At 35.4% G+C, this 12,001-nt stretch overlaps 1 long non-coding RNA gene across 2 annotated transcripts in view; it reads right to left on the reverse strand.

Moving 5' to 3' along the window:
* Positions 1-9,931, reverse strand: part of LOC308495762 — a 28,748-nt gene extending 18,817 nt beyond the window's left edge. The window contains exons 1-2 of one of the 2 annotated variants that reach the window (XR_013993050.1): positions 7,375-9,931; positions 1,233-1,335 (exon numbers count right to left, since the gene is read on the reverse strand). This is a non-coding gene — a long non-coding RNA (uncharacterized lncRNA). Of the gene's footprint in view, positions 1-1,232; positions 1,336-2,650; positions 2,799-7,374 lie in introns of those variants that run through there. The other variant, XR_013993051.1, reaches the window with a different exon arrangement.
* Positions 9,932-12,001: the final 2,070 nt, after the last annotated feature.

Raw genomic sequence — 12,001 nt, forward strand, 5'->3', positions numbered from 1 at the left:
CAATTCCTCGAGTCCTGCAAGGGATGGTGGGCTCCACCCCCTGCAACTAAGATTGAACACAGCACCTTAAGCTGAGCTTCCGGCTGGCTCAGTTGGTTGGAGTGCGTCCTCTCAACCACAAGGTTGCCGGTTTCACTCCTGCAAGGGATGGTGGGCTCTGCTCCCTGCAATTAAGATTGAACACAGCACCTTGAGCTGAGCTAACACTGAGCTCCTGGATGGCTCAGTGGGTTGGAGCGCATGGGCCCTCAACCACAAGGTTGCCAATTCGATTCCTCGAATCCTGCATGGGACGGTGGGCAGCGCCCCCTGCAACTAAGATTGAACATGGCACCTTGAGCTGAGCTGCTACTGAGCTCCCAGATAGATCAGTTGGTTGGAGCGCATCCTCTCAACCACAAGGTTGCCAGTTCGATTCCTCGAATCCCGCAAGGGATGGTGGGCTGCGCCCCCTGCAACTAGCAACGGCAACTGGACCTGGAGCTGAGCTGCGCCCTCCACAACTAAGACTGGAAGGACAACAACTTGACTTGGGGGAAAAAAAAAAAAAGTCCTGGAAGTACACACTGTTCCCCAGTAAAGTGCTGTTCTCCTTCCCCAATAAAAAGAAAAATCTAAAAAAAAAAAAAAAGAACCCTTGACAACCTCTTAAAATGGACTACAGGCAGGGTAAGGAGTTCACAGGATAAAACTCTAACATAAGAAAAATGAGACTGAATTAAAGAACAAGAAGGGTCATATTTCACTTACTTTAGGGGTTATACTCAATGAATTAATTCCCAGGGAAATCATTTGCTTGATTATGATTCTCTATCCCATTCTTCTTTTTCAAATTGAGAGCACATACAGTTAAATGTTCATGTGCTATGACTCCACTATAGTATATAAGCCACGGAATAAAATCATCCTGGAAAAAGAAGTAGCCACCGGATGCTATTTTCTTTTGCAGCATTACCAATTAAAGAGAACTTCTCTAGCGCTCTATTCCTCCACCACCCTCCACTGCTTCTCAACTTTTATTAGTTTCCAAAATTGTGCCATCTTAAAAAAAGGAGGCAAGAAAATAAATTCCGTTATGCCACCAAGCTAAATTTTAAAATGTATTTCATAATAAGAGAATATATAACTCATGATCCTGGAAGTTACTTAGGCTATTGTTTTAAATTCATTTAGTTGATTAACAGTTTAAAGTTTAGATCAAAATTCAATTGTAGTGAGAAATCATATCTTACCCACAACCATAAGTGTGAATTCAAACCCTCTCTTCACTGATTTTCTGTATACTTGATTGGGGAGATTTGCAAATCCCACGTAGCCTTCAAGGTTCTTCTGTTGCTGAGAAAAGCAAAAAGGGTCAAGTTATTCATGTATCAATAAAACTCTTCTGTCACACATTTCAAATTCCCTTCATTAACCTATTGTAGAAAATTATACAATCTATTATTCATGGCAAATCAAACTGATTTTATGTTACCAATAAAAGAGTTAACTGCAGCAGTGGACAAAATGACTTGAGCATGAGTTGATTGACAATATAATGGTCAATTATAAAAATATGAAGGAATAAAATAAAATAAAAATTAAAGAAACCTGCCTCAGGGCAAAGATTTCAATTTATAGTAAGTTAGTAACAAGATTCCAGTCAATCAACTAAAAAAATAAAAGATATTTTACAATAAAAATATTCAGATTCCCCAAAACTATATTAAGAATTCTTCTAATTATCCCATTTCAAGACAGCTGAAGCTGTCTTGAAATTTGTTTTCTTATTCATGACACGAAATCAAAATGTTGAATATAAAGCAATTTTTTCCCCTCAAGTATGGAAGGTTCTCATGATCAGTGTCAATAAACAATGTCTTTCATGCTGTTATACCAGGACCAATTATGTCACTTCAAAGTTTCACATGATCCTGCCGCCTTCATTGTTATCAAGGGCATCAGATGTATCTAGACCTTAAATTATAATTTAGTTTTCCGTATGGTTTTTGATTCTTTTATGACCCCAGCAATAGTTTCATTAGTAATTCAAAGAAACTTATTCCTAAATTGGTATAGTATCTAAGTCTGTTTTTCATCTTACCCATTGGTGAAAAAAACTGTCCATAGTTCAGACTATCTGAGCAGAGTCTTACTGATTAAATTTACTTAGAGGCAGGTATTATTCATCATTAAAATACAATAGCAAAATATTCCTAAGAGGTACACATTTCTCTCAAAAGTTAAAGTTTTTACCACATTCAAATTCTCATTTAAAAAACTCATGAAATCAAAGCATTTATTTATTCAACACATTTGGATTTAACAAAGAACAGGCTGCATTCCTCACTAGTATCACATATGTAGCTAAATAGCCCATTCATAACCTGTTACCCTTTTTCATTCATATCAACTAACTTTTAATACAGATGTTGAGAAGATAAGCTAAGCAAACCAATCAAATTGAGCAGCTAACTTTAAATATAATAATTAAGATAGTGATCCGAATGTAACACTTTAAAAATCAAATATTTGAAAGCTTACTGTGTATAGAGCTAAAAATATGTATTAAATTTAAGGCTTCCTTGGCTCATATTTCATCCAACTGTAGATTAAATTTAAGATAACTCAGACTGATAAAAGTTCTGTGTAAATTATCTAGTATACTCACAGCTACTTTGTAAAGAACACATTTCCATCATTCCAGCGTTCCAGATTCCAACAGAACAGATCCACAGAGGAACAGTAAACGAGGAATTCCAAGAATCATACATGACACATTCAGTCCAAACAGGAGAGGCAATCCATTGGAACATAGCAAAAGACAGAGAGGAAAAATTAAAGTTACTTACATGTAACTCTACAAGTTAGAGGTAAATTACAAATAAATTGAGGGCAGGCTTTTTTTCTACACATGTCAAATAATACCTTTTTGTGAAAATAAGGCCCAGTGAGTTGTAACCGATTTTCAGCGGCTCTCTTAATAAAATATAGAACAAAAGACCTCCTATCTTTTTATAAAGCCAGTTACTATGCCCCGCACCTGATGTCTTGTAAGAAATGGTGGAAAAACTGTAAAGTATGAAGTTTCAGGATGGTATATAGGGACTAAGTTTAAATCCCAATAAGCAAAAAATAATGTAATTTTCTTACCATTTTGCCTTGTCAAGCACTAAATTAAGAGAGCCCAGACCAGATAAAGACAAATGTTTTAGCTATAATGTTTACACAGTGCTATATTTCTATTAATTAAAGTTCAGAATTGGAAGAAATGCAGACTTATGGATGGATAGAGGAAAGGGAATGAAGTTAAAGATGACAAGTAGTAACAAATGGAAAAATGAAGTAAATGTGAGCTGTCAAAAATGATGGCCAACTAATGAAGCAGAGAAGAAAATAGACATTTGGACAAAATGTCTGTGAAGTGTCTGTCTTTATTCTTTACCGACACAAATCTACAAGTTATATCACAGCCTGAAACAGATGATGACGTGATGATGATGATGAGCACTTTTCAAATGTCATTTCACAGAGAGGGCTGCCTGCCCAGCCTATCTGGAATGACAACCCCCACTCATACCTCAGCACTTTGCTGCTGTATGATTTTCTCCTTAGCACTTACCACCATCTAACATACATTTTACTCATCTTGTTTATTGCGATCTCTACCCCAACCCGCTTCCAACTAGAAGGTAAGTTACAGCAAGGTAGAGATGAAATGAATTGTATAAATTGTGGCATCAGAGACGAAAAAGCCACCTGAGAGAGCTAAAAACATGTCAGAGAAAATATTATATGTTGCACATTAAAGAAACCCACCTCACAACAGGCATAAGAAACACACCTCTGAGTCTGCCCATGTGTCTTACGGCTTTATCCTCAATTCCTAGAATAGTCTTTGGCATAAAGTATGATTTGGGCCTTAAAAGTGGGGATGAACTTGGTACGTCCAGGAGCAAAAAGAAGGTACACAAACGATTATACAATGATGTGAAGTAGTGGACCAAGGAATAAGTGATAGAAAATGAGGTCAGGGAGGCAGGAGAGGACCAGGTTATGTGGGATCCAGACAAAAGAAATCTGAATGTTATTTTAAGTATGATGGGAAGCCACTGGAGGGTTTCACACAGGCGAGTGACCTGACCTGATTTGTGTTTTAAAGATAGCTCTCACTGCTAAAAGGAGTGAAAATAAGGAGCGTACCACAATAGTCCAAGAAACAAAGGGTACACTGAATTTAGATGGTGTAGAGGCCAAGAGACATCCGGATTCAGAATATGTTTTCAAGGTAGAATTATCAAGACATTGCTAACAGACTGGATTTGATAGGTGAAGGAAAAAGAGACCAAAGTTAACTCTTAGGTTTCTGGCTTGAACAAACTCCCTGGCTAGTGATATCTCATAGGGAAATAGGGAACAACAGAGAAAGAAAAGACTGGAAGGTGAGGGCCAAATTGGCCCAAATCAAAAACAGCTTTGAAAAAGTTAAGTTAGACATATCTGTTATATATTCAAGAAGAGATGTCCAGTATGTGTCCAGTTAAACACATGAATCCAAAACTTGCAGGGTTAGTTGATGCTGAAAATATAGATTTTGGAATCATAAGCATATAGATAGTATTAGGAGAGGATTTTCCCAAGAAGAGACTTGAGGAAATTCCCAAGAAGAGACTATAAATATAAGGGGGTTAGACAGAGTCCTGGAGCACTCCAACTTTGAGGAAGATCAGTCAGTGAGGAGGAACCAGCATGGGCTCAAATCACCCAACTATGTTAAATGCTACCAAAAGGTCAAACAAAATACCAAAGACGTGACCGTAAAATGTGTAAATAAGTTACTGGTAACTTTGGATAAGAGCCATCTCATAGAGAGGAAGAAGGGTAAGTTGAGAGTGGACAATTCTTTGCACATAACTGTTATAATATTTTAAATAATTTTACATTTTAAATTATTTTAAGATGAAATATGTTACTTGTCAGTCCCCCATATGACTGATTTTCTAGAGGGAGACAGAACCATGTCACATTCATCTCTATATTCCTAGCAAAATGTTGATACACAGGAGATATTTTAAAAAGCTGAAAGACTAAAATACACTTTCAGGAAGTTTTCTTCTGAGGAATAAAACCGTGTCCAAAGAGAAGAGAAAGACTTAGGAAATATACTAATAATGTACCATTGGTTGACTAAAACATATAGACCTTTCTCATGCTGTAATAATCTTACCCTGGATTCTAAGAATCGACCGCACTCTGTAATTCAGAAGACTTAACCACCCACTGATTCTTTTCCTGTACAAGTAAAATATTCACAGTGCCAGTGTGAAATATAATCTCTGGATAAAGGAACATTATTTATAGGTGTGAGTGATATAACTGTGACACTTTATAAGCATGTGAATATAGAAAAAAGTATAATTACCAAAATACCTTTAGGTCTTAATAGTATACTTGATTTGAAACATTGGTTACATAACAAGAACAGTTACCAAATTATCTTTTCTAAAAGCATATATTTACAATAACTTTTAGTTACATACCGTGTTTCCCTGAAAATAAGACCTAGCCGGACCATCAGCTCTAATGTGTCTTTTGGAGCAAAAATTAATGTAAGACCCGGTCTTATTTTACTATAATTTTACTATAGTATAATTTTTATAATTTTACTATAATATAAGGCCGGGTCTTACATTAATTTTTGCTCTAAAAGACACATTAGAGCTGATGATCTGGCTAGGTCTTATTTTCGGGGAAACACGATAGAGATGCCAAATCTCTATGTCAAAATTCTTATTTAAGAAAATCAAACTACAACAATTCCATTGCTTGTTGTTTCACTGCTTGTGGAAAAGTCAACATGAATACAACGTCCAGGAATTTCAGTGTTTAACTTATTTAACATTATTTCTAGAAACCAATTACATTCGAAGAACAAGATGCTTCTAACAGCTTCCAATTTAACATTATTTCTAAAAACCAATTATATTCGAAGAACAAGATGCTTCAAACAGCTTCCAATTTAACATTATTTCTAGAAACCAATTATATTCGAAGAACAAGATGCTTCAAACAGCTTCCAATAGAGAAATTACTGGAATCCTTACGAATTCTTTATATTCTCTTGCCATTTGTTCTTATTCCAAAGAATAAAGTTACCAAAATCTTGGCATCTGAAATCCCATTATCATTTTTAAAGGTCTGAATATTAATATTCGCTTTAATAAGTTTTCCAGAAAAGCAGCAACTTATTTTGAAAACTGCTACATATGCTTTTCAGTAACAACAAAACTGATCAAAGGAAGTTGTAACAGATTGGAAGCCTGACAAAAATCAGAATTTGAGGAAAATTAAGATATATTCGTCATAGGATCTAATAAAAAAACCTTCAACTCCCTCCAGCTTTACAAAATGAGGTCAGCCCAAATTACCTTAATATGACCAGAAATTCTATTTCTCCCCTTAGTAACTATAACCAAAAAAAAAAAAAAAAAAAAAAAGGAAAAAAAGTTTACAAAGTACAAGATTTACATCAAGAACTTTAAATTTCAAAAATATTTGGTCTTCCCTAAAAAGCTTCAAGTTCAATCTGTACTCCTTTGGGTTTTAAAACAAAGGTAGACTGCATATTGTTTTACACAGACAAAAATAATTGAATTTCTTTCTCCTAAAATTAGGTAATTCTAAATACAAAGAAACAAATACACACTACAAAAGGAAAAGATTTTATCATGAATTTACTTGCTTTCTCCTTAGTATTCTTAAAAAAAGCCTCACATACACACAGATACAAATGTCTAGCACTTGCTTAAATTCCTATCATCTCTTACACAACCCAAGGAAAAGTTAAAGAACATCATTTAACTGTTTGGAATAGTTTAAACATAATTTAGTACACAAATACCTAGGTTCTAGATTTACTATAACAAGGACAGTAAGACTTTACAAGGTTACATAGGCACGAAATCCTAAATGTTGGCTGTGATGTCCCTTCCCTTCCATTTTTTTTAAAGGTTCACGTCTCAGTTTCAATGCCCCTGCTGCTCCTCCCTTTTACTGACATGAACAATTATGTACTGATAGAAAAAAACTTTTATTTTCTTAATTCTATTTGGGAATCTTGGTTAATTTGGTCAGAAGATTTCAATATTTAATTATACGAACACTTGTAGGAATGAGACCACTTAAAATTTAAATGTTTTTTTTCTTTGCTCTGAACTTGGAATTTAGATCGCTACTTATAGAATTACTGACCACTCTTTCATTCATTCAAACTAGTTATCTGATCCTTACAGTGTATGTACCGTACTAGCAATTAGGGATGTAAAGTGAATAAAACAAGGTCCCGGCTTATGAAACTGAAAATGTAAGGTCAGGTAAGTTAGCAGGCAATGATACTAACACAGTGATAATACCATGAGGTAGGAGGCACAGAAGGAAGGTCATGACAACAAACGAGGAAGGATGCTTGTCTTGGCGTCAGATCCTGAAGGCCTTGGTCTGATGAAAACTGTGGGTAGGTGCTGGAGAATATGGGTTTCAGGCAGGCTAGGTGGTAACTGCAAAGGTCCCCCCCCAAAATAGGAAAGCATGGTTCTTTATGAGAACTACAAACATTTCAATACAACTCATTTTCAGGGCCTAGGAACTAAAGTGTAGGAAAGTTAAGCAAGAGCCAGATCATGAAGGACTCTGTTAGCCACGCTAACGAATTAAATTAGACTTTACATCTTGAACAGTTTATGGAGAGCATTAAAGAATTTGAAGCAGGAGAATGCACAACTACATTAATTCATATGCAGAATCACATTCATATTTTAGGAAATTACCACCAAAAAACATTGAGGCTGAATTGGAGGAGAGAATGGTAGCAATCCCAAGAGCTGGTAGAGCAGCTCACTGGAACCAAGATGGTAGTGGGATGAAGAGAAATGGAAGTTTGTACTCTAATGCCAGTAAGGGAGCCACCAATTACATGTGGCCATTGAGTCCTCGAAATTCAGCTAGTCTGCATTAGAGGCACTGTAAATGTATAATGTGTGCCAGATTTCAAAAACTTATGAAAACAAAAAGAATGAAAGTCTTAATTTTTATATTGACTGCATGTTAAAATAAAATTTTACGTATGCTGGGTTATATAAAATACAATACTAAAGTTAGTATCACCTACTTTTTATTTTTTAAATGTGACTACCAGAAAAGCTTAAATTACATATGTGGCTTGCATTAGATTCTACTGGATAGTGCTGGGTTGGATATTAATGAGATGAACTGACAGGTCTCTGTAACTTGGGGTGGGTAAGATTCAGATTCAGGTTTCTGAATTTAGGTTTGAATAACTGGATTAATGACGGTACCAATTGTTAGAGGCATGAATCATCTCAGTTTAAGGTGCTAACTGAACTTCGGGGAGACAAAGGGCTAGTAGGAGTTGTGTATATAAAAGTTAGACCTTCTAAAAATGTCTAGGTTAGACAGATATTAATGTTTTAAGTCAACAAATTTAAATGGTATAAAAGCCAAGGGTATGAAACCATACACAGCAGGTAGTCAAGCAATTCTGTCCACTATGCCTGAGGACCAATAAGGCTGAAGACCACAAATCTGTGTGAATGCATACATGGTATCTTTTTTTTCCAGTATCAATTCCCAACTCAAGTATAAGCCAACTCAAGTAAGATGTATTTGAAACTTATTTTGCAGAAAGGGTGCATAAAAGTACAAGGGATTAAGGGAGCTGCCAAGTATAGTTGAAGAATTTCAGTGAAAGAAAATGAAGAGGGTCAAGGGTAAAAGGTAGGAAGTAAGGAAGTAAGATAGCTAAGAGAATGTGAAATTGTGAATGAGTCATAAAATTAAGATTTTAGAGAAGGAACAGAAGTTCTAGATGATTACAAAATGGAGCCATTAAAAGGGAGAATGGTCTAGAGTCTACACCAGTGCTGTGTGATAGAAATACAATGTGAATCATACATGCAACTGTAAATATTCTAGTAGGCACTTTAAGGAAGTTAAGAGTAAAAAGGTGAAATTAACTTTAAAAATGTGTATTATTTAAGCCAATGCATATATATTACCACTTCAATATGCAATCAATATAAAAACCAGTGTGATTCATTTTACATTAGTAATTATCCTGCATTCGTTTGTAATAACTGAAACACAGCACACCTTATTTAGAACTGGTTACATGTCACGCACTCAAGAACCACATGGGTTTAGTGGCCACCATACTAGATATAAAACATTTCATAGATAAACAATTTCATCATTGCCAAAAGATCTACTGGGGAGTGCAAATTAAAATGAATAGTAAGTACTACCCAGTACTGGGTGAGAATGTGGGAAAATAGGCACTCTCCACCTGACTGGTGGAATATAAATTTAAAACATTCCCATGAAGAGCATGTAGACCAAAAGCTTAAGTTTTCATGGTCTCAGACTCAACAAATTCCACAAATGTATAATTTTGGAGTACAAAAGAATTAGGGAGTATAAAAGAATTAGGAACATTCAACAAAGCACTCTTAGTAGTGAAAAGCTGTAAAAATCAAGTTCCCAAAACAAGTGAAACAATATATATGGTACACCTATATGTTAAAATACCATGCAGCCACTAAAAGTTATAGAATAGATAGGACAAACAATACACTGAATGAAAAAACAATTATAAGCATCCACCATTTTTCAAAAACTCACCTTATACCACTTCACTTTTATGAAAGACCTACATTAGAACCTGTTTTCACTAACCAAAAGAAATCCAAAGAGGATTTTCACTTTTTTGGGGGGATGAAGGGTGGAGGAGGGAAAATAGCATTCAGTGTTTGTTTTATAGCAAACCTTTATACAGGCAGTTCATACTCCAAGCAATGAGAGCAGCACCACCAAGCTTCTCCCCAGGGAACTAACTCATCATCTCAATATCAAGCCTCCATAGTGTTGAACTGTGTCCATTAGCAAATGTGCTTTATTTCAACTTACTTTGTTTATCTGTTAGTAAAATGTGTCCTAAGTTCTCAGAAAAACCTAAGATAGCTCGTAAGGGTGTTATGCTTAGTGTAAAACTGGACGTAATTAAGCATATCTGGTATGATTTGTTAGGAAATTTTGTGGGTCTGGAAACACTTAAAATTTTTTCCACATAAATTAATGGTAACTGCTTTTTCCTCTCACACTATTTCGGTTTATGAAAGGTTTCACAGGAATGCTCTACTTTTGGATAGCAGAAAAAAACCAGTATTAGAGAGTTGGCACAGTATTGTGTACCTTTAAAATTCTCTTGTGTATACACTAGAAAACAATTAAAAGGACATAGACTGAAATGGCATTAAAGAAACTGGCAGAGTAAACATCAAAGAAAATTCTCTCCATTAAAAGCAATGAGAAAACTGGCAAAATTATAAAACTCAACTTCGTCAGAACTCTGGAAATTAACAAAAGGCTTCCAGCAATCCAAAGAGTGTCCATTCAATAAAAAGAGCTGAATCTCAGGACCAATAGCAGCTCTTGTTGCATTTTAACTTGCCCATTCTCAACTCCTCTCCCCAGATGCACAGTAGCCTTGAAAACCAAAAACATGCAATAATGGCAAAAATCAGCAGTGAATCAGCAACTGGAGGAGACAGAACAGGCTCCTTCAAAGCCCCATTCACTAAAAACTATCATTATTTCACCTGTCTGGTGGTTCCCTGGTAGGTCCCATAACATAACCAAACCATTAAGATAACCAAAGAGAGACTTCAATGACATCATGTAACAAAAACGAAAACCAGACTTTACAAAATTAGTTCTCAAAAAGTCACTAAACAGCAACAATAAACCCGGGATGGGGGTTGGGGCGGAGGGTGGCAGCAGTCTGACCAGAGTTGCCACATTGTATTATTTAAAAGTCCAGTTTTTAACAAATAAAATGAGACATGCAATAAAACGAAACAAAAAACCCCCACAAGAATGTATGGCCCCTATACGGGGAAAATGCAACCGACAAAAACTATCCCCAAGAAAACCCAGACATTAGGTAAAGACTTTAAATCTGCTCTTTTAAACATGTTTTAAAAACTAAAGGAAATCATGTCTAAAAAACTAAAGGGAAGCATGAGAATGATGTTCACCAATACAGAATATCAATAAAGAAAAATTATTAAGAAGAACCAAATAAAAACTCTCAAGTTAAAAAGTACAATAACTGAAATGAAACTTCCCAAGTGAGGTTCAACAACACCTCAGCTGGCAGAAGAAATAATCAGCAAACCTGAATACAGGTTAAACAACATTCACCAGTCTAAAGACACAAAATAGAATGAAGAAAAAAAATGAACAAAGCAGAGATTTGAACAAAATCAAGCACACAAACATATACACAATAGGAATCCCTAAAGTAGTAAAGGGAAAGGAGGGAGGAAAAGAGACAGAGAGAGAGGAAGGGGCAAAAGCAAGTTTGAAGAATTAATGGCAGAAAACTTCCGAAATTTGAAGAAAAACACTTGTCTACACATCAAAAACTCAGCAAATTCCAAACAGGATAAAAATCAAAGAGTTCCATACCTAGACGCATAATCAAACTGTAAAACACCAGAGATGAAAGAATCATGAAAGCAGCAAGAAAGAATCAAATGACAAAATACGGGGACTCCCAACAAGAATAATAGCTGGTATCACATCAGAAACCACGGAGGACAGACAGTAGAGGTATGTCATTCAAGATGTTAAAAGAAAAAGATTGTCAACCAAGAATTCAATATCTACCAAAGGTATCTTTCAAAAATAACTTGACATTCTCTGACAAACAAAAACTGAGAGAATTCGTCTCAGTCAGATCTACACAAGAAATACGTTTTAAAAAGTCTTTCAAGCTGAAATGGAAGGACTTTAAACAATAACTCAAACCCACAAGAAGAAACAAATATCACTGGTAAACATAAGTACATATACAAGATAATATAACTTTTGTTTGTAACTCTTCTTTTTCTACCTGACTTGAAGGACAACTTTATGATGCAGTAAAATTGTGTAAAAAGGCTTA

The sequence above is a fragment of the Rhinolophus hipposideros genome, assembly GCF_964194185.1.
Source record: "Rhinolophus hipposideros genome assembly, contig: HAP1_SCAFFOLD_418, whole genome shotgun sequence".
Lineage (NCBI taxonomy): Eukaryota > Metazoa > Chordata > Mammalia > Chiroptera > Rhinolophidae > Rhinolophus > Rhinolophus hipposideros.